Here is a 23,629-nt window from a genome sequence, read left to right on the forward strand (position 1 = left end):
CAATCCACTAACCCAGGGCCTATCCTGGCCTTGATCCTGCCCTGCTCAGACCCCCAACAGCTGGGGAGAATTAAGAGGAGCTGAGGAGAGGGATTCAGAAGGCCACTGGGTACAAGAAGCAACATGACATGAGACAGATCCCAGACGCAGAGGAACAATTCCAGCAGGGCTGGGCAACTTCTGTGGCTACGGTGGCCAGTTCCCCACTGTGCAGGAATCACCGGGACCTGCAACCCTGCTGCTGCACTGCTGACTTTGCAGCCAACAAATTCAGCAGTGGCATGGGGGATGGGCATGTGGCCTTGAATAAATTTTCAAGCCATGGGCTGCATGTGACCCACCCCATATTAAAGGCATGAGCTCCAGGCCAGAACTGGGGAGGGAGGTAAGGGATGCCATTTTGCCCGTTGGCTTTGAGGGTAGAAAGGAAGCAGAAGAGGCACCAGGCGAACCTTCCTGGGGAGCGCATTCCAACCAGAAAAGTGCCTCCTCCCCAAGCTTCCTGCCCATGCATTAAAAAAAGAGATCTAAATACTTGGGCAGGCACAGAGGAGCAAAAGTCCTTCTGGGACCCATCCCAACTCATAGAAATAAGAAATTAGTATTTCTTAAATACCTAAAATGCTGGGCACTGTCCAAAAAAGAGACGGTTAAGACAAGGCTGGAACAGCAGTCAGGGAAAGCCAAGGAGAGCAGACAGGTGGGCTTTGAGCAGCTTTGTGAAGGGAGATGTACAATTCATCTGCAGGGAGCCCGCTTTTTTCTGGTTGCCCCCTGCCTACTTTCTGAGATCGAGGCAGGCAGTGACTGGGGCCTTTTCTGCAGTTCCGAGGAACCAGAACTGCCCCTGCCTCTCAGTCACCAGCGTCAAGTGCTGAGCTGGCAAAGACATTTTTAACCTTGAATGGTTTGTCAGCAAAGTCCATGCATACCAACAGGAGATGGACATTTGGGAAGAAGGACATGGGAGAGCACGGTGAATTTCCAACACGGAGGATTACTCTCCCCATCGCCACACCAAACAATTAGGGAAATGGGTGAAAATTCACTAAAAGCCAATGGCGTTTATGGGGAACGATTTTCATTTAAAGTGATCAAGAATCGGAAGAGTTTAGGATCAGAATAGAAGGACAGCCTATGCTTCTGTCTGCTTTCACCTGCTGCTGATCAGAGTTTACCTGTCTGTTCATTCCTACAGACCAATTAGCAAACCAGGCATTTCTGGAGACATCTAGCTGGGAACGCTCCAGCTTTACACCCAGCTTCAGGACAGGAATACGCCAGCGACATCCAGCTGACCTTGCCATCCAGCAAGTACAGCAGCACCCTCCACCATTTCCTCCAGGGGGTGGCGCGGGAGCCGTGGCCCTGTTGCATGCCCCCCTCAGGACAGCCCTGCAGCAGCCACCAGATATGCAGCAGGCCAGCGGCCGTCGGAGCTATTCCCCAGCGAGGCAATCCCCGTTCTCCTACAGAGCTCCAGCGGGCTCGTCGTCAGGCGCTAGCCAAGGTGAGAGTGGGGCTCCCTCATTGTCTTGCCCGTGCTGCTGGTGAAGGGAGGACTAGTGGGGGGACGCGGCAGGCCTGGACACATGAGCATCACAAGCGGCCACTTGGGGTAACAATCATTTGACGGCACCTGTGAAGCAGCATGCAGTGCGAGATGTACCCGCCAGCCCCTTTGAGTGTGGCAGGGGGTGCTGGCTTGCCATCCTCGCACTGTGCCTGACCCGCTGGATCCTGGGGCAGGGTGCAGCTGTGGGGGGGGGGGTGCTTGGGGCCAGTCGGCCTGTGTGTCAAGGGTCATGGCTGCCATAGAAGGAGGCAGTGTACACAGGGATGGAGGATGTGTGTTGTCTAATTGCAGGTGGGTTCCTGTGTCAGCCGGTGAGGTCGCTTACCTGCAGGGAGGGCAGTCAGGTTCCATCAGTAGCATCATTTTTTTTCAAGCAGTCAGGTTTTTAAAATTGAAACGGCTGACTTTGCTTCCACCACAGAACTCCCAAGAAAGCCAAGTACACAGTCACAGAGCGAAGCATGCCTAAAATGAGCAATGGGCATCCGAGTCTAATGGGACTGGGCCCAAAGCTGCACCAGGACAACAGCTCCCCCAGCCCCCCACCAAGTTCTAGGTCTTTTCCCAACAAAATATGTTTGGTCAGCCAATGCTGGTTCCCCATGGGGGTTGATCCATCTGTGGGGTGCCCTCTCCTTTATTCAGCTACTGATAAGTTTTGGATCAGCCCGAGGTCTGGACTATCTTGTTGTTGGTCTACCAGTGTGTTTCCTTCTCCTCTGACCCAGGAGCAGAGGGAGTGTCCTTTAACTGCCTGCCATTTAAAACTTAAACTGAATTGAGATCAAAGGAGTGACTGAGACGTCGTTGGTTGGGTCTTGCTTGGATTCAGGCAGAGATTCAGATGCCTATTTAAGAGAGGCCCTGATCCACATGCTGCCTTCTTCAAAGCTTAGACAGCCAGTCAGTGAGGAGGCCCAGGGCATTCTCTATGGAGCTGCCAAACCTGGGGAACCCTCTCCCTCCAGAGGCTTGTTTGACATATTTGGGCCATTTTCACAGGACCGGGAAGAAGGCCGTCTTCCAAATGGCTCTTCCAACAGCAAGATTTTAAACCACTGCTACTTACCTACATCTTACAGTGGATGATTTATTTTTTACTGTTTTCAATTGGGTGGTTTTAAAACTGAATTTATAATCTGCCTTGGGTCTGTTGTATGGAGAAGGAAGGAAGGAATCTACCATATACAGAGCCAAGCTCCTTTTTTTCTAGGCCCTGTTTTCAGCCAGATCCATGGCCAGACATGTTGTGGTGAGACCTAAAGGGATGTAGGGACCTGGGGCTGGGATGAGCTACTGCGGTGCCATACAAAACTGCAAAATACTAAATGTAAGGGGTTTTAAATTTAATTTTTATTGAGTTTTTTAAAAAAATAAGATCAAGAATTAAGATGGAAAATCTAAAATATGAGCGGATGAGGAAAATAATAAATGCAACTCGTTATTACAGTCAACAGTGCCCACCAGTGTAAGCTTTATATAAAGTTTCTTCCAGCTTCATCACACAATGAGTTGCATTATAAGATTGCTTATAACATTGCTAATATTTACTGTCTGACATTTTCCTGAGAGTTGAAGCTATTCCAAAGTCTGGAAATTATTTAAAGGTTGAAATTTCTCCAGAGGCAGGCTGGCTTTGTAGGCCTTCTGTGGTGGATCAGGGACGGTGGGATGAAGTCTCTCCCTGACTGCACAGCCCCTTTTTGTATGAGAGTTCCCTCCAAAGAATTACACTATGTGCCTCCAATCAGGCTTAACTTCCTGCCTCTCCTAAGGCTGTCCAGTTGCATGGGAAGTTTCTAAGACAAGGACCCATGCCTCCAGGCAAGTTCCAGGAAAAAGTAAAAAGAAAGGAGCTTTACTTTTACTTTCTCAAAGCCCAGAGGACAGCAAGTCTTTCAGAACCGTGAACTAACCTTAGTATGTGGGGAGGAGGTTAAGAGCCACACAGTCTTAGCACATGGGGAAGATTTAAGTGAGAAATGCCCTTTTAAAGCAATGAAGCCAAATGGTGGTGAAGTCAGGTTGGACCTCAAGGCCAAGCCCCCCGCCACTAAAAAAACAATCCCCCCGAGAGTGGCAGGTGATGGGGCAGCAGCAAACCAGCCCACAGTCAGCTGCTAGGCTGGCGTGACCATGCTGGGTCCCACCTGGGCTGACCCCACTCACTGCAGCATCCCTTTTTCTTGTTTTTATAAGCATTTTTAAGTCGGGGAGCAGGTGGCTGGGCATCTGCATGGTTAGGGATGCTCATTTTATTGCTTTTACCTTTGAAATATATTATTCTTTTCTACATCAAAATGGTGCTTATTTCCAAGTAATTGCGTTTAGCATCAGAGCAGCAGAAGCAAATTCAATTTTATCCCTGTAGGCATGATGATGTTATGATTTAAGTGAGTTTAAAATATGAAACTGAACATGCTCAGGGTATTTCTTTTTTAAATCAGGGTTGGAAGAAAGTTGTTGTTGTTTGCTCTTAACATACGTAGAAGAAATTATAAAACATGGAGTGGTAAGGGAGGGGAAAAATGCTAGTTGTGCACGTCACAACTGAAGTGAAACTCATGGCTGTCTCGAGGCTCTCCCCTTCCATAATTCCATTAAATCCAGGGTCCACATTTACCTAGCTGTACCACTGGAGCCAAAGAATTGTATATGGTGTAAAGGAAGAAAAATAGAAAGCAACACTCACACAGAGAAATTTCTGAATGAAACTCAACAAAGTCAGTCTTACTCAGCTAGTTACATTTTACCTGCTTCAGTAGAACCCTGAGTTCCAGAGGATGTGCAGAGTTCCTTACAGAAAAGGGGTTTTGAGGAAGCATAAGTCCTTCCAGAGCATCTTCAGACTCCTGATTTGGGTAGTTCCAGGGATAGCTCACATATCTGTGGGAATCTAAAACAAGTAAAAGTTGGCCTCCTCATTTAGATGAAGTGCAGGGTGGGCCTAGGACAAGATAAGTTCCACCTCTGATGTAAGTAGTTTGGGCTGACAATTAGAAATTTATTTAGAGCGTGGCATGCTCCATCAGGGAATCCATCATCTATCCTGGGTGACAGCTCAGGGAAGGAGGCACAATGTAACCCAGGTGAGGCAGTGGCTGTTCTGAACCAGTGCCTGGGCACAGTAATGGACTGGATGAGGGCTAATAAACTGAAACTCAATCCAGACAAGACGGAGGTACTGTTAGTGGGTGGTTCGTCTGCCCGGCTAGGTGATATTCAACCTGTTCTGGAGGGGGTTGCACTCCCCCTAAAGGACCACGTTCGTAGTTTGGGGGTGCTCTTGGATCCAGAACTGTCACTTGAGGCACAGGTGAACTCAGTGGCACGGAGCACTTTTTATCAGCTTAGGCTGGTATACCAACTATGCCCTTATCTGGACAGAGATAGCCTAGCTACAGTTATCCATGCTCTGATAACTTCTCGTCTGGATTACTGCAATGCGTTATACGTGGGGCTGCCTTTGAAAACGGTCCGGAAACTTCAGCTGGTCCAAAATAGGGCAGCAAGATTGTTAACAGGGACTGGCCTGCGAGCTCCTATTACGCCAGTACTTTTCCAGCTGCACTGGCTGCCAGTCCATTTCCGGGCCCGATTCAAAGTGCTGGTGTTAACATTCAAAGCCCTGAACGGCTTGGGGCCAGGTTACCTGAAGGATCGCCTCCTCCCATATATGCCTGCCCGGACCTTAAGGTCATCATCAGAGGCCCTTCTCCGTGAGCCCCTGCCAAAGGAAGTGAGGCGGGTGGCTACTAGGAGGAGGGCTTTTTCTGCTGTGGCACCCCGGCTCTGGAATGAGCTCCCTAGTGAGGTTCGCCTGGCACCTACATTGTACTCCTTTCGGCGCCAGGTGAAGACCTTTTTATTTTCCCAGGCTTTTTAGCTTTCTAAATTTTTATCTTTGCTGTTTTAAATCTGTATTTTAAATTCCTGTACTGCTGCTAGGTTTTATTGTGGTTGTATTGTTATATTGTGGTTTTAATGTTCTATATATTTTAAATTGTTTTATTGTGTGTTGTTTGGTTTTAATTTTTGTGAACCGCCCAGAGAGCTTCGGCTATTGGGCGGTATAGAAATAAATAAATAAATAAATAAATAAATAAATAAAAATAACCAAGGAGGCCGAGTCACCTCTGGAACTAGGTTTAGTTTCAGAACCACAGTCAACAATCCTGGAGCTACAAAACTAGTACATTTCTCCAGCAGGCCTGGGAGCGACTGGCAGGCTTTTATAGTCAGGCCAGGAGAGTCTTTCTGTGCCACCTCCAGTACCAGAGGTGGTATGCCCATGTACACCAGTTGCTGGGGAACATGGGCAGGAGGGTGCTGTTGCACTCATGTCCTGCTTGTGGTTTTCCTGTGGGCAGCTGGCCTGCCACTGTGCGGACAGAATGCTGGACTACATGGACCCTTGGTCTGATCCAGCCTCAGGGCTCTTCCGATGTTCTTAACACAGCACAGCCCTGATCTACTCATCTGAACCAGAGCAAACCCCCAGTGATGCAGTTTCCACTGTAAAGAATTATAGCAGGCATCCTCAATGTGGTGCCCATGGGCACCTCCAACGACACCCATGACATGGAACCCACAGGCCCCCATGAAATGTTTGTTTTCCCATTGAGCCAGAAGGCATGCGAGTCCACAGGCATACTACCTGAATTGTACTTTGACCCAGAAGGAGTGGATTTATATTGAGCCCAGGGGTCCCAAACATGGTGCCCGCAGGCATTCACACAAACTTTTCGCCCCGCTTTTTAATATACATACATGGATTTGTATATATGTTGCAATGAATATATATGAAATGCATACAACTTTCTAGCAATTATACATAGCCTTCAACAAAAGGAGACCAAATATACAAAGAAATATCCATTTGAAGGTGCTATCTATACACTACTGTTCAAATATTGAAAGCGTTGTAAGGTCTTCAATCCATTGCATTATAGGAGGTGAGTGTATATCCTTCCAATGTTGTAATATCAGTCTTTAGCTATCAAAAGGGCATGGAGAATCCATTTATACCGACCCTTCGTCAATTTCCAGGAAGCAGGCAAATCGTTTAAAAGGGCATATACATCAGTGAATATTACAGGTGTTCCAGTATAAAGAGCCTCGTGTGGTGCAGAGTGGTAGGCGGCAGTATTCCAGCTGAAACTCTCCCCACAGCCTGAGTTCGATCCCAGCGGAAGCCAGGTCTCGGGTAGCTGGCTCAGGTCGACTCAGCCTTCCATCCTTCCGAGGTCGGTGAAATGAGTACCCAGCTTGCTGGGGGAAAGGTAGTCACGACTGGGGAAGGCAATGGCAAAGCACCCCGCTACAGTCTGCCATGAAAACGCCAGTGAAAGCGGTGTCCCTCTAGGAGTCAGCAATGACTCGGTGCTTGCACAGGAGGAACCTTTCCTTCCTTTCCAGTACAAAACGTATCTGTGTGATAACCTCCTCTCCCAAAGAAGCAACTACTGGACATTGCTAAAACATATGTTTAAAAGAAGCATTAGCTGCATTGCACTGCCAGCAATTAGCCAAATTAGACAATCTCTTATTAAAGCAGTGATCCACTGATTAAGCATGTTGTGGTGGTGCCCACCACAGCTCATCAAATTCCCAAACATGCACAGGGGTCCAAAAAGGTTGGGGACCCCAAAACAGCTTCCACCGCTACTAGAGCAGGCAGAGATGAAGGGGCAGGAGGCCTGCGAGGCCTGAAGGAAAGGGAGCGAGAGGGCCAGTGGGTGTGGAAGGCCTCCACGCCTGAGGCCATGGCTGCCGCCAAGGGTGAGGCTGGCCATGGGAATCTGCCCTCCCTCGCCTCCAGGCTCACAGTCCCTGGCTGTGACGAGTTACAAAAAGAGCGGAATACCAGAATCGCCGCCATCCACCCATGCGTCCACCCGAGAGGAACACCATGGATAGCTTTGGGAGAAAGAGGACTGGGAGGAAACAAGGACCCAAGTCTGCCTAGAAATGGCATGTTATATTCCGGTCGCAGCCCTTGGGCTGTCCTCCCTGTGGTGGTGACTTTGCTGGCTCCGGGGTGCCGGGGAGGCCATGCCCACCCTGCGGAGTCAATGCGACCCCCAAGCTCAGTGGAACCTCTCTCTGTTCTTTGCAGCTAGTCGCGGGTTCTTTCCACACTATTCCATCCCTGATATCATTGTCAACGACTCACTTCAAAGCTCCGGTCCCCGAGGCTACTGCTACGAATGCCCGGTCCCTTGGCATCCACACCTGTCGCTGTTCTCCCCAACTGCAACTGGCTCTGGGACTGGGACTGGCCCTGGCCATTTCCCTCCCTCCAACCTTTCAAGCCAGGCAGGCGGACTTTACCCACAGGACACCTACTCTGACTGGTCCTATCCTAGCATCCAGGACCTGTCACAGCTGACCTCACCTTTCGGCTGCGTGTGCCCCTTCCCCAGCGCCCAGGACCTGTCACAGCTGACCTCACCTTTCGGCTGCGTGTGCCCCTTCCCCAGCGCCCAGGACCTGTCACAGCTGACTTCGGTGTTCGGCCAGGGGTACCCCCCGTATTTCACCTTCCCGACGGCCTCCTCGGCAGCCAGCTCAGCCTGGGGCCCCGCCAACAGCCGCATTCCACCCCCCTGGGACTATTCGGGGCTCTCCCCACCGTCCAACGCCGCCTCGCCCGCCTCGGTGCCCGTCTTCGTCCCCCCGGCGCAACTGCAGGCGACGTTCCAGCCCCTGATGCTGCAAAACCCCGCCCCCTTCGTGCTGCAGCCCCCGCCCCCGGGCCGGAGGGCCAGGCCGCTGCCCGCCCCCGCGGCCTTCCTGCCCGCGCAGCCGCCTCTCCCCCCGCCCGGGCCTGCCGGGCTCCCCCCGGGCGTGGCCCCGCAAGCCCCCCTGGATCCGCAGAGACCTCCCGACGCGCGGCCCAAGGAGCGCAGGGGCCCCGCCAAGCAAGACGCCGCCGCCGCCGCGAGGACCAGCAACGAGGCCAAAGCGAGAGGTGAGCGCGGCCGGGGCGGGCGGGGGGGCCGGGGCGGGGGGCGCTGCGATCCCCGGGGCCCGTTTCCGGGCCTTGGCCGGAGCCCGGGCGAGGGCCAGAGCCGGCGCCCATCGCAGCGCAGGCAGCCCGAGGGGCGGCGCGTGCGTCGCCGGCCACAAGCCCGGCGCCCCGGCGCCCGCGGCGGCAAGCGCGAGACGCCCAGGCGCGGAGTGGCCGGGAGCGCCGGCGCCGTGCCGCGCCGCGCCAGCCAGGCGCGCAGCCCGGGTGGCCGGCGAGGCGGGCCGCGCTCCAGGCCCCGAAGGCCGCGGCGCTCCTGGCAGGGCGGCGGCCCGAGAAGCGCCGCCGCCGCCGCAGCGACGGGGCCGGGGCCGGGGCCGGGGCGAGAGGCCCGCCTGGGCGCCGCGTTCTGCCCAGCCGCCCCTCCGCAGCCGGGCGCTGCCCTCCGGGCTGCCAGCCGGGCCGGCCCTGGGCGGGGCGCGCTCCACGCCAGCTTTGTGGCTCCGGGCGGTGCCTGCGGCAGTGGGGCAGCCCTCCCCAGCCGGGTGCCCCCCGATGTTTGGGGCCACAGCTCCAGCGTTCCTGACCGTGCCGGCTGGGGCCGATGGGCGTTGTGGCCCTAAACGTCCGGAGGGCACGAGGCTGGGGAGGGCTGGGTCCGGCGCCACCGCCAGCGCCCAGCCGCACTCAGGGACCCAGGGTTCTTCGGCGCCCCGAGAAGGCGCCGGTCTTGCGCCCTGAGCTGGCCGGCCGTGCGAAGCGCGCTTCCCTTGAAAGGCGTCCGAAGCGCGTGCTGCGCGGGCCGGACACCCACGATGCGGAGCGCGCCTTCGGGAGAGCGCGCTCACGCCGCCCGCTTTAACTCTGGGGGGAGCTCCGAAGCGGCCTGCGGGGCTCCGGCTGGGGACAGCCCCCGCGGCCGCTTCCTGCCGTTGGCCTCGATGGCTCCGCTTCCCGCGAACAGCCCTGCGAACCGGGATGGAGCACAGTCTTGTTCCGATTCAGGGCTTACGAGTTTTCCCCCCTCTTAAGTTTTTGCGCCAGTTGCCCTGCAAATGGCACAGTGACAATACAGAGTAAGCTTTTTTTATTGTAGAATTGTATTGTTTTAAACTGTTTTTATTGTATGCTGCACATCGCCCAGAGTGGCTGGGTGACCGGCCAGACGGGCGATCAATACATGTAACCATAAATAGGATAAATTTAAAAAGCTGCTAATCAGGCTCATCGCCCTAAACCCCTTTCCTAGGTGTGCTGCCTTTGCACTTCCAGGGGATTAGAAACACAGAACAGCAGGGTTGGGAGGGGCCTACAAGGCCATCGAGCCCAGCCCCCGCTCGGTGCAATTGTTGTTGTTCTTTGCAGTGCAAAGCATTCAAAGAACACAGTCTCCCACTTTTGGTTTGAAACGATGCGCTCCAGGAAGGACGATGTTGCGTGCTTCATCACCTCATGTACTTTATCTGGACATTTAATTCAGCCCCGAAGCTGCTTCGAACATGCACAAGCACAGAGCCTGGGATGCCAAAGCCTTTGGTTTTAAGCAAAGAGTTAAGGCACTGAAAATGTACTCATGCACCAGACAGTGTGTCCACAGTAATCCTCACCACATCGGCAGTAAACACCTTCCACAACCTCACATGTTGTGCTTGCTTAGAACTTCGCCTCCATGCCTTCAGGCTTTCCTCTCGCCTTATAGACATTGTCCTTTTCCTCTGCTGGTTTGTGGAAGTCCAAAGTTCAGTTCATTACTGATTCTCTTCTCCCATAAGTGCTTTTGCTTGGGTTAGCTGTCATGGCAAATGCTAGCAGTTGTGAGAGGCTGAACGCTGATGGGGGAGGAACAAGGAGGAGATGGAGAGACACAAGACGGGGGCAAGATGGGCATTGGGGCAAGTGTGTGGTCCATCCTGCAGCAACACATTAGTCAGCAAGAGACAATAGGAGGTAAACCCTGCATTTGTGAGACCTATAGGGATCAGCCTTTCTAACAAGTTGCCTCTCATAATTAAATCTAGAGGGTACAAGCAGAGCAAAACAAGTCTGAATGTCCAATATCTTGACAAGCTTGAATAGTGACTTTGTTGGTGACTTTGGGATGAACGTGCATACAAGTATGCTCAACTGCTGAAGATAAGCTATGCAAGGCTGGTTGTCAGAAATAAAGCTTTAGCATTCAGAACTGCAACAGACCATATTTTTCTTTAAAATGCATAAGATTGCACTCTTTAGCTCAAGATAAGCTTTGCAAGAGGTTGGTGTCAGAAGTAAGCATTTAAGCATTTTAAAGCACATATCTTATTAAAGTGAGACATATCACTGACCTGCAAATTCAGTATATCCCCCAGCTGCAAAATAAGAGGCTTGGGAAAGTGCAGGTGCATGGAGGCGACAGTGTCAGTGAGCACATTATGGGAGACTGTAGAACATGATTACGAACATCAAGGTGCCGGAGTGAAAGCAGGCGCTTTTTGGTCCATGAGCACATAAGGGGAAGGGAGGCTGGTTTTAGCGCAGGCAGGCAAGTGCTGTGTGTCAAGAAAGGGAGAGGTGGTAGTATCCTGGAACACTGGTCTTGGCAGCAAAGGCAGTATTTCCTAGCAGTCCCCTTAGTTGTTACGAGGCTGCCAGATGTGAGATAGCGTAGTCGAAGCATGGGGCGGGGCGGGCGGCGGTCATAACTTCCACTTCCACAGTGGAAGGAAGGCAGCTTGAGCAAGCATAGCACACACACACGGAGGGTGGCCTTGGAGGAAGGTTGCTGGCTAGTGGGGCATCCCGCACTGACTGGAAATATCGTTACAGATGCCGGCAACCAGGAGCGCATCATTGGCGAGATCGCCTTCCAGCTGGATCGCAGGATCCTCTCCAGCATCTTTCCCGACCGGGTCCGCCTCTACGGTTTCACAGTTCGCAACATCCCTGAAAAAGTCGCACAGGTGAGCGGAGCCTCCATCCGCTGACCTGGCCCTGGTCCAAGCTCTGCTGTGGCAGGGAGAAGGTGCTGGCTGCATGGAGAGTGTGCCAGAGGGTTTGGCCTGGCCAGGGAAGGATGGGAGGAAGAAGGGATGCTGGGGAGTCCGCAGCCGTCGTCTCTGCTGAGCCAGGTCTCTGGGAGCCAGGCAAGGCAAGCCGGCCTTGGCCAGAGAGGGGCCAGCTTGTGCGGGTGCCCAAGAGCAGGCACAGGGAAATCTCTCTCCGTTCCCGCCACCACTGCCTTGGGCTACTCTGGGGAGCAGGAGAGCTGACTTGGCCTTCCCTCCGCTGCTCCTTCTGCAGCCCTCATTCTCACAGCCATCATCATCACGGCTTAAAACACCAGTGGATTAGCAAGCGCACACCAAGGTCCGACTCAGTGTACAACACAGCACAGAAGGCAGCCCAGGGCCTGCTTGTAGGGCTGCCATCTAAATCCACCCACATGCAAGGATGAGGAGAGGGCGGGGTGGGTGGGAGTGAAGGCAGAAGAGGTGCCACATTGTGAGGCCTCGAGGGATTCGTGAAGACCTGGAAAAACAGCCATGTTATGAAAGACGATGGTGATGGGTGAACCCTGTTGCAGTCTGAGCCACATCACTCCCTGTGAGCCCCAACCCCTCTTACTTGGCTGCTATGGTGACATTAACAGTTTTTTGCTGGTTCCTGATAGGCAGGCAGGCAGGCAGGGCAGGAGGTCTGTGTCTCTTCTTCACTCCATCCCCATCACTCGCCCTCTTCCATGCCTGTTGCTTGAAGTGCTGCTATGGTCGGGTGGCAGGAACAGGGAGCCTGGGAAATGCAATTTTCCCCGGGTGCCAGCACCCCAGGAAACCTAGATTTCCCAGCACCCCTGGCATCTGCCACACCATTTCAAGTACACACCATTCCAAGGAGGGAGTAGAAGAGGGGGAGGAAGAACCCCCTTCTTCAGCTGCCTGCACCCACAGCCACATAATTGAGAGCTGAGCTCATTTCTGGTGTGGATTAAAATCTGGGGCTGAGGGAGAGGGGAACTACGGGAGTGAGAGAACAGGTGTGGTTTGAAGATTGGCTTTATGAGCATGTCAAATCCATATTCCAAACAGGTCATTATGAATTTTGGTGACATCTTGAGCCTCGGGGCATTTCTCGAAGAGTGTAGGGAAGTCCGGGGGGCCAAAGATAAGGTGCCACCAAAATAGAGGCCCGTGGGTCACTGAAGCTCTCGCTGATGACAAAGGCAGGCTGAAGCGGGAAATGACTCTGCACCGCAAGCATCCATCAGTTTTCGACCAACTTGGCCATCATGCTCCGTCTCTCCCCTTCCAAAACCATGCACGCGCGCAGGTGCTGTTTGCATGCAAAGCTTTGGAAGCAAATAGCAACTGGCAGAAGCATGGGGGTTGTAACAGTATGAAAGCCTGACTAAGTTATGCTTCCTGGGAGGAACCAGGAAGTAGTTTAAGGTGGCACCCGCTGCTTCTAGCCTGAGGGGAGAGAGGCCACAGCCTGAGATCGATCTATAGGAGAGTCTTTGTTTAAATAAAACTTGTAAACCTGTTTGGAATCAGAGTCTGTTTGAACCTGTGGGTCACGGTCCACCAACTCTGAAATGGGAAGGAGATTTTCAGCAGGAGGCTGGTGCAAGGCCCCAGTCTCCATCAGGAATGCACTACGGGGATTAAGCACCCTTTTTAAAAAGCATGTTTGCCACTGGTGTTTGGACTCAAGTTAGTTGTGTAGAGAACATCTTTTATTTTTCACCTGATCCTGAGGAAGGACAGCTGCTGAGTTCAACTCCCTTATGCTGCAGCAAACAGTGCACATGCAAAGTGACCCTAGCCAGCTTCCACTTGCTTGCGGATGCCCCAGAATGCTGACCGGGGCGGAGGCAGGAATGTTGGAGAAGCCACAGTGGATCCAAATCAGCTTGGATTTCAATGAATCTGTCCTGTGAACTCTGCAGTGGAGAGGCCTTTTCTGAGTCACGTGGGTTCTGCGGATCTGTGGACCAATTTTTAGCTTTAGGAGGGAATTTGCACAGTTTTGTTTTTCAGATTTCCATTTGGCACATGGGCGCATTACACCAAATACTGTGCATTAATGAAAGTGCACTTGAACAAATTTGCATTTACAAACAACCAGAATTGTTTGTTTGCAGAATTTGAAAACAAAAATCTGATTCCGACAATGAGCGGGCAACGGAACCAAAGACACCTAGCAATCTGTGTAACAAAAGGCAGAACCGATTTAACAAAATCCATACATTCCTACATGGAAGTGGAGGAAAGGATGAGGAGCCGGTTGGTGGCAGATGCCAGAGAGGGACCTGCCTGGGCCAAGCCCAGCAGTGGCCAGCAAACAGAAAGCCACGACCCAGAGAAGGAGCCTCTGCCCTTCTGCTGTGCATCATGATGCTTTTCCCAGCTCCTCAGAAGGTGGAGCAGAGCTAGGGAAGAGGACTCAGGAGGCAGGCAATGCCACACTCCCTGGTGCCATGAAGTTAGGCTGCCCCCCCCCAGCCTCTCTGCCCCTGCCTCGCCCCAGCCAGGTCCGGGGTTTGGGAGGCGTCGCTGGACTCGCGGGTGCGGGCGATGCTGGGTCCCTCCCGCCTTTTCTTTCCCCCACTAATTGTCTAGGAACCTGGTGCCCTTCGGATGTTGGTGCTACAGCTCCCATCAGCCCCAGCTGACATTACCAGTGGTCCATGGTAATGGGAGTTTTAGTCCAGAAAATCTGGAGGGCAACAGGCTGGGGGGTCCGCCGGAGCAGCATAATCCCATCGCTGTCTCCCTTACAGCACTGCCAGCATTCGCCCTTCCCACAGATTCCTCTCAAACCCTTGCCCAAGTTCTTCTTCCTCGTAAGGGCGGCAGGCGTGTCTCCCTCACTGGCCTTCATTTTTCCAGCACTGGCTCTCCGCTTGTCTTGCGTGTTGTCCTGACCATGTCGTGCCTCTTTCTAAGATCCTCCTCATTGGCTCCTTTGAGGGTTTTGTAGGAGTGGAAGCCCTTTTCCTTTCAACTCCTCGTCTCCATCCTCCTCCTCCTCTTTATCTTCATTTATTATTTATTTATTTATTAAATTTATTAATCACCCATCTGGCTAGTCACTCAGCCACTCTGGGCGATGTACAACAATAAAAACAGTTCATACAATAAAATTCAACATTAAAAACATCACATTTCTAAAATTACCCTAGCCCACCCCAAATGCATACCTGAACAACCACGTTTTTAATGCGTGGCAGAAGCTCATTAAAGGGGGGGCACGACAGAGTTCCCTAGGGAGGGAGTTCCACAGAGTGTGGGCCACCACAGAGAAGGCCCTCGTTCATCTTCAACTTCTCTGCCATTCAGACACCAGTCTGGTTTGTGTTCAACCTCGTTTCCAGAGTTCTCTCCCAGTTGCTTCCTGTTTCTTCCACTGTACCCTTTGCATGCAATTCTCTCCCTTCTGCTCTCTTCCTTTTAAAAAGGAACTCTACTCTTGCCTCTGGATTCCGATTTCCTCACTGCCACCTTCCCTCTTTCCTGCTCCCCCCCCCCCGAAAACGAATGGCTGTAGCCCTGCAAAATGTTGCTTCCTTTCTTTGGGAGGGGCCATGGCTCAGTGGTCGAGCCCCTGCTTTCCGTGCAGATGGTCCCCATTCAAGGCCGAGCAACAATTCCAGGGAGGCCAGAGCCTGGCAAACCCACTTCCCTGCCTGAAAGCCTGAAGAACCACTGCTGCCTGTTAGTGCAGACAAGCATGGGGCAGGTGAGCCATGGCCCTGACTCTGCAGAGGCAGCTTCCTCAGCTCCTTCTCTTCATTTCCACTTCACTTCCTTTCCTTGTGCTCAGGATCTGATGACCAGATGCCTCTCCCACTCCCCACCATTTCTGTCCCCTGCCTCCAACTAGATGGAAGGTCTGCACACACTCTCTTGCTATTTGTTTAAATGTGCAGCCACAGCATCCTCATGGATACAGGCTAGTGCTACAAAAATATTGAGAGAGAGAGAGAGAGCGGGGGGTGGGGGTGTTTAACAGTCAGTGATTTCAGCCAAGTACAAACAAATATGCAAATAATATATTTAAACATTATAGAATGTTGTTTCTATAACAAATTATCATTTCCATTATGATAACTTGGAGTTTGGGATTATTGCTCAACATGGCATGTAGAAAGTTCCAGGAACTGAGGTGCAAACGTTGGCATTTCCAGTTATAGGAACTCAGGTAACAGGAGATGGGAAAGACCCCCCCCCCCCGAGAACTGCTGCCAGTCACAGCTGATGATACTGGGCTGGATAGACCCCGAGGGATGTGAGGGGGGGAGTGCTGACTCAATTCCATGCAGCTCCTTCTAGAGTTCATGCACCATGAACAGGTTCTTCTCTGTTGGGACAGGTTTCTCTGTCTGTCAGGGGCCCAAACGAATGCCCTGTCTTAATGATGCTCATCTTTCCACAGAGTGGAACGGACCCCTTCCTGCAACTGACTCCAGAGATGGCTGCTTCCATCTTGGACCGCTACAACAGCATCATGGACCGCCTGAAGCCTCTGGGCTACAAGCCCAGCACCCATCCCCGGCTGACAGAACACATTGTGAACACTTTCGGCATCCTTCGGGAACGGCCAGAGGCAACAGGCCCAGAGGCTGCCTCCTACAATGACATCCGGTATCTGCAGGACGTGGTCAAGAACACCGCTCCCCCAGAGATGCTCAGCGACTGCACATTGCTTCTCAACTGTCTTCATCAGCTGTCGCGGGACGACGGCAAGCCCCTATTCATCTGGTGATCTCCCCTCCCTCCCCACCCCCATTCTGGTGTGCATCCCACTGCAAACGCAATAAACCACCTGAAAGTGGCTGGCTGAAGTGTCTTGTGCTAAGTCACCCACAGCCCATGTGTGTCTCTGGTTCCAGTCGCATTATTTGGGAGAAGATAACAGGGGTGCCTACCCCCGGCCAGCCAGCCAACTTCAGCATTCCCTGCCCTGCTGGAAATGCATTCTGCCGCTGTTTGTGTTTCAGAGCCCCAGCAAGGGCTGATTCCCAGCAGCAGGGAAATCTTGCATTTTGCTAGCCTGGCCAGCACAAAGGGCAGAGAATCTTCTGTAGTGCAAAGCAAATAATTCCAGGGGTTGTTTCCAGGCAAGACCTCTATGGCACCCTTAACCTGCCTCATTCACAGAATTTCACAAGGGGATCCAGATGTTGTCGTCTTCCACTCCTCCCCCCCCCCGGGTTTTCCCGTCTCCTCTTCCGTCTTTTCTCTTGCCGCAAAAAATCGATTAAGAAAGAAAAGATGGAGTGGCCGCACAGCATCTTATTAGCTCTAGAAATCTGGCCCCTCAAGCAGAGGGCACCATCCACGGGCAGAGTTCTTTTGCCTCAAGGAGAACGGCCTTGTCTCATCTCTTCAGAAACAGGACTTAAGAGGGCCAAGTCCCTATTATGTGTAAATGCAGACTCCCTTGCCTGCCTGGAGGCTCTCTGGCCAGCGTGTGTGGGCATCCTGATAGCCTGCACCTTAGCACACTTGTGGGACCCCCGGGTGGTGGAGGCTCCACACACACTGCACTGGCAGAGAGGCAGCAGCCCCTTGAGTGAGTGCCATAGGCCTGGCCTCTGCGCTGGGTGGCTGCCCGGTCAGCAGCATTGCCTCTGCAAGGCGAGCGACACAGAGCCAAGCAGCGTGGCTGGATGCAGCCTGCAAAACGGCCCAGAAACGACTGCAAGGCCCCGCCACACTCGTGCAAGGACAGCTGTTCTTGTGTGACTCCAAAAAGCGTTCTGTGTGGTGGGTGGGTGTTTCTAAATCCTTGCTTGCAGTAGCAGTGGCTGTTTTGCCTAGCTGCACACTTTCCTCCCCTGAAGTATCTCCCTGTTCTTGGGCTTCAGTGCTCCAGACCGCCTGGTGGTGGTGGTCATGGAGGTTTCATGTGTTCCTCGGTGAAAAATTAAGCCCTGCACACAGAAGACTAGCATGTCAGGGAGAAGACATGGCTGGAGCCCGTGTCCCTGACATGGAGGAGCGTCCAGCCACGTGTGAGTCATCCTCACCACAGCAGGAAGTGGTGGGCCCAGATGTGGGCTGGCTGCCATCAAGACACCTAGGCCTGTAAGGCCCAGGTAAGGTGGGGGAGCTGTCGGGATACCTCGAGAACCCTGGGCTGGATTCTAGCTTTGCAAGTTAATTACAAACTTGGTGTGGGGCTCCCTCCAAAGACGCCGCCCTTGCTGGCCAGGTTCTGAGGTCTGAACGTGAGAAGAAAGCCATCCAACTGGTTACAAGGGAAGCAAGCAGCGTTGGCTGTTGTGCACACAAGCTCACACTGGCTCCCCTTTCGCGTTACCTGTCACAGCCCTCCACCACCTGATGCCTCATGCCTGCAGATGTGTTGGACGCCTACTGCCACGATCCCCAGGGATGAGGGTTGTAGTCCAACGTATCTGGAGGCCACCAGGTTTGGCCTAGAAGATGTCAAGTCTGCGGGTGTGGGGGGTTTGGTCTTCTGTACTTTTGGGGGACCTAGTTTCCTACTGCAACCAGGCCGGTGCATGCAGCTGAAACCTTGGCCAAACTTCCAGAGGGTGTTGATGATAGTCTGCAGCAGCAACAAAAAACAAAGAGCCTGGGTGTTCCTGAAAGACTAACAGCACTGTAAGGAACAAGGATCAAAGTCAAGGAGTTCAGATTATTTATGTACATGGACAAGATCATGGGACGCTGGATTAAAAATGAACAGAAACAGAACCAACGTGGTCAGAACCAATGGGTTATACAAATGCAAAGTTACAAAAAGCACTGAATAAAGGAAGCAATGGGGGCAATAAAGGGTCAGAAAAAAGTAATTTAACATTTTGCTAACAACTACAACTTTAGTGGGCTTTTTAGTAAGATGAATCAGCAGTTGGATAAATTGAGGGAATTTAAATCTCTGCTTTTTTGGTCCATTTGCAAAAAATAAAATAAAATTGGTGTATTTATTTACTGACATACATCTCAGGTCATGTCAATAGAAAATGAAGAAGAGTATCTGGAAAAAAATGTTGGAACATGATATCACCATTTAGATGGGACAAAAAGAAATCTCTTATTGCAGAAATAGTAATAGGAGTTGAAAGAGTGTGAGGTAGCTGTGGAATGCCAAACTTATATGGCCAGGCAAATGGTCGGAATTGGATCATGAAGTACTTGGACCTCAAACCAAGATCAGGAATAATGAGAGTACAGAGCTACTAAATGAACACAGTTGCTCTGTTTAAATGGCAGGAAACAGCAGGAGTATGGAGGACTTGTTTTAAAATAAGTGATTTGTTAAAATCTTGGGTTAGGTATATAAACAGAATTAGTCTACCTAAATCCCCAGTAGCTGCAATCATCTACAATCCTGACTTCACCAAGAATGCTGAGCTACATATGCTTGATATATGGTAAATTTATTATTATTAATAATGTATCTTTACTTAATATTTGATTATAAGTAGTTTCCAACATACATTAGGATGAAGCAAACAATAGATGCGAATTATCTTTCATGGTTTCAATACCTTTATATTAAGATCTATAAAGTAAAAAGACATAAAATGTATACATTCAGAGATTGTACATCTTTCCAGTATTTGTAAAAGAGAGAGGTCTAATATGTGAAATCTTGCTTGGTTATTTTGTGAGGAAGAACAAGTAAAGGGATATATGATAAGATGTGGGCCAGAAAGCAAGTTAACATTTGGCAAAATAGAAAAATTGTATGTAAATCTATGAGATGAGTGTGTCTAAATAATTAGATGCAATATGTAACGCTTCTGAAATTACTAATGTGTGGTAGATGAGTGCTGTCAAAGAAATTACAGGGAAGAAGAAAGGGCCAGAGCATAAGACACTCTGCGTGCAGGAGGTCTGGGGATTCTCCATGTAGAGATGGGAAAGACGACACACACCCCCTTCTGAACCTTGGAGACCTGGCCACGGCCAATCACTGTACACCAGAGATGCAGCATCTCAGGCCTGGGGGGCCAAATCCAGCCTGCCTAGGGTCCCAATTCAGTCCTCCGGAGTTCTTGGAAGTTGCCTGTGCAGAGGCTGGATGACCAGCAGGAAGAGCCTGATGCCAGTATCTGCTGCTGTTTTTGCCCCGCTCTTGCATTTGTACCTGCCCCATTTTGCCTTCAGTCCTGACGCCCACTGCATCCCCCCCCCATTTCTTGGAATTGGGGCCCCAGGCTGAAAGTGGTTGCGTGCCCCGCTGAAGACAACACTGAGCTAAGACTACAGCCATGGGTTGCTCTTGGCATGGGTTGCTCTTGGCATCATTGCTTCTTCCCTGGGCTCCTAGAGCTCCTTCCTTCCTGGGGCCATGCTGGCTGGGGGGCATCCCAAAGGTGCCAGGTGGGGGAGGGCTGGGCTAGGAACTCGGAGGGGCGGGGACTCCCCTGAGAGCGCGGCCTGCGCCAGACCTTGCTTTCTCTCTCCTGAATTGCCCTAGGCATTGACCTAATCACGCACACATGAGACAGTTTCGCATACGGTAATGGCTGCTAGGAATTGTTATGTCTTGACTGGGAAAAGGGTGAAACTCTTTTCACTCTTTTCACAGAGTGGAAGAACAACATCAGTAAGTTTGGAATTGTGGTGAAATTACAGATAAGAAAGGTCAGCAGTAGTGTCGTGTGCGTGCAGAATTCGGCTGCATTTGCACAACACTGGCAGAGGAAGGCATGTTTAAGTTATACACTTCGAATGTCTCAGTGTTTTGTTTCTGCAGATAATTTCCTTAACTAAAAAATGACTTAGTATAAACAAGATACAGGTTTATTGAAGCATGAATCAGTTTATTCCAGTTAATCAAGCTATTCTCAGCTGGTAGTATTTATCTCAGCCTTCTCCATCCTGGTACCCTCCAGATGTGTTGGACTTCAATTCCCACCATCCCCAGGGAGCACGCTGCCAGGGCTTGGGAGGCTGCCGCGCTTGCAACAGAGGGCCCCGAAGAGACGCCCCGCGGCAGCTGGAGCGTTTCTCCCCCGCCGTCAGCTCGAACGTCATTAAGCCCGATTCCCGGAGGGCCCGGCGCTCCGTGGCTACTAGGATCCTCCAGGATCCCGGCAGCATCACTGCGCCTCCGGGGAGAAAATCGAGGCTGCTTCTGCCGCCTGACGCTGAACGCGGCGGCCTGGGAAGAGGCGCCTCCTTGTCGCGCGAAGGGCGCGCGCGCTTCGCGGGCAAATCCCCGGCAGAGCGCCCGCGCCCAGGAAAAGGGCTTCGGGGGGAGCGCCAAGTGGCCGCCTCAGGCGTGCCCCGCCGGCCCGGCACGGCGGGGGCCGGCCCGGGCCGGCAGGTCCCGAGGGGCAGCGCCAAAGGCTGCCTTCGCGGGCAGCGGGAGACTCCCCCGGGGAGGGCGAGTCCGTGCGGCTGCCCTGGCGCGACGGGGCTCGGAGCGCTGCCGGCCCCGCGGCGTCCGCGGCAGCCGGAGGCACCTGCGCGCCTCTCCACTCCGCGCTCTCTCTCTCTCTCTCTCTCTCCCCCGCGCAGATGACGGCAGCGCCCCCCAGCCCAGCATCATCTTCGGGGACTCGTTCTTCGACAGCTCCATCACGCCGCGCGGCTACTGCTTCGAGTGCCCCATCCCCTGGCACCCGCACGCCGCCGTGTACTCCCCCGGCGGCGCCGCGCCCGGCCTGAGCGCCTCGCAGCTCTTCCCCGCCCCCCTGGCCCCGCCCTCCCTGGCCCTCTCCGTCCCCCTGGCCCGGCCCGGCCCGGCCCCGGGCCCGGCCGCCCTGGCCCTCTCCGCCCCCATGGCCCTGGCCTCGGCCCCCCTGCCCCTGCCCCTGCCCGCCCCTCTGTCCCTCCCCGGCGCCCCGGCCCTGGCCTCGACCCCCCTGTCCCTCCCCGGCGCCCCGGCCCTGGCCTCGACCCCCCTGTCCCTCCCCGGCGCCCCGGCCCTGGCCTCGACCCCCCTGTCCCTCCCCGGCGCCCCGGCCCTGGCCTCGACCCCCCTGTCCCTCCCCGGCGCCCCGGCCCTGGCCGCGACCCCCCTGTCCCTCCCCGGCGCCCCCGCCCCCCTGGCCCTGGCCCCGGCCCCCCTGGCCCTCCCCGGCGCCCCCGCCCCCCTGGCCCTCCCAGCTCCCCCGGGCCCGGCCCGCTCCCCCGGAGTCGCCTCGGGGCCCCCGCTGCCCCTTGACCAGGTTCTCTGGGCGGTGATGCGTTTCCTGTCCTGCCTGCCCCCGGTCGACTTCGAGCACAACTCGCTCGCCTCCTTCTTCCCCAGCATCCACTACCCCAGCTTCTACGGGAGCACGCCCGGCTTCGGCAGCTGCGTGTCGGACTCCCCGCCGCCCGGCGGCGCCGCCCCGGTCTGGTGGGGCTCGCAGCTGCCCGCCGCCTCCGCCCCCCCCGCCCCCGCCGCCCCCCCCGCCGCCTCCGCCCCCCCCGCCGGCTCCGCCGCCGCCGCCGCCCAGCAGCTCTGGTGGGACTCGCTGCTGTCTGCCTCGCAGGACGGCTCCGCCGCCTCCGCCGCCTCGGCCTACAGCGACCCCTTCGCCCTGCTCAGCTCGCAGCTCTACGCCAGCAGTGGCGGCGGCGGCGGCGGCCCCGCCACGTCGGGCACGCTGACCGGCGGCAGCCTGGACGAGAGCGCCGAGATCCCGTCCTTCACGAGCCCGCCCAGGCCGCGGCCGCCCCCGCTGCAGCTGCCCCCGCCGGGCACCCTCCCGCCGCCGCCCATCTACCTGCAGCGCGGCATGACGCCCGGGCGGGGGCCGGAGCCCTACTTCCCCTTCCCGCTGGTGCTGGTCCCCAACCTGCCGGGCCCGGCCCAAGGCCCCCCGGCCCAGGCACAGGCCGCGGGCCCCGCCCCGAGGTCGAGGGAGCGCAGAGGCGCCGACCGGCAAGCCACGTCCCTGAGCAGCACCAGGGCGCCCAGAGGTAAGCGCGCGCGGGGGGGTGGGGCGGGCGTTGCCGGCCGGGGCCCGCGGCTCTGCTGCGGGCGTGGAAGCGCTCCGGACGCTGCTGCCGCCCTCTCCGCTGCGGCGGGGGAGCGGGGCGGGTCTCTGGCCGCCGCCTTTTGGGTGGACGCCTTGAACTGCAGGCTGCATTTTTAAGCCGGAGGATGAAGCTGCAGGCGAGGAAAGCGAGGAGGGTCCCCGGCTCTTCCGCAAGCTCAGCCGGCTACGGGGAGGGACGACGGGGGGCAACAACAGAAGTGAAGCAAAATCACCAAGCGCCTGCTCATTTTTGTGAACGCCCGACGTTTCGGAGAAACCCTCCTTCAGGGGCTACCTGAAATACATCGTAGGATATTCAGATTTAGAAGCCTCGGTGCATGCAAGTCACACCATATTTAAAAACCCCCCACCGCCACGGCCTGAACGACTATTTAAATACATTCACGCGCCCTTATGCCGCGGGAAGGAACGCCACTTTCCAAATGCAGCAAAATTCTCCAGTAGAATTCTCCCATCACAGCCACAACCAAGCCCAGCCAATGAACTCCTTCGCCGCGCTAGCCGAGCCCCCCCCCCCAGCCCCGTATTCATTCACCGCTGGAACATCAGCCCAGCCAGCCAAACGTCTCTTTACAGCCACAGGTGTTTCCATCTAGGGCTCCTCCCAAACTCCACCTACCAAGAGCCCTTTATCTTTGCTTCCCAGGGACTAAATTCCATTTTTATGTAAAAGGGAAAATATTGAATACATTTATAATTGGGGAAGGAGTTGCAACTCCTCCGTCAGCCTTCCCAAGCCCTGGAACGGGCTTAATTTCTTTTCTTAATCATACTTTTTCATCCTCCTGATCCATTTCAGTGTACAATGTTTCACATCTGACACAGTATGAGTTTTCCCAAGAAAAAAGTGTACCAAAGTAGGGAGGGAACTCTTCCTTTCCTGATGTGACTTAAATAACGCCCTCACCCCCACCCCACTGTCTCTTGAGAAGCCTGGAGGTTTTCCCCACATACATTTTCTTGCATGGGCATTGGATTACATAAATGACATTCCTACTATCACACATATTAAAATGTTTTGATACATTCTTATATGAATCAGGTTGCTTGCAGGAAAATAAACAGGTACTTTTGAGAGATTTAAGAGCACCACATATTGAAATTTCCCTGTACAGCTGTTGTACGCAAA

This window comes from Heloderma suspectum, chromosome 4 (genome assembly GCF_057233095.1).
Source record: "Heloderma suspectum isolate Gila_16-S chromosome 4, 16-S_ref, whole genome shotgun sequence".
NCBI classification, from domain to species: domain Eukaryota; kingdom Metazoa; phylum Chordata; class Lepidosauria; order Squamata; family Helodermatidae; genus Heloderma; species Heloderma suspectum.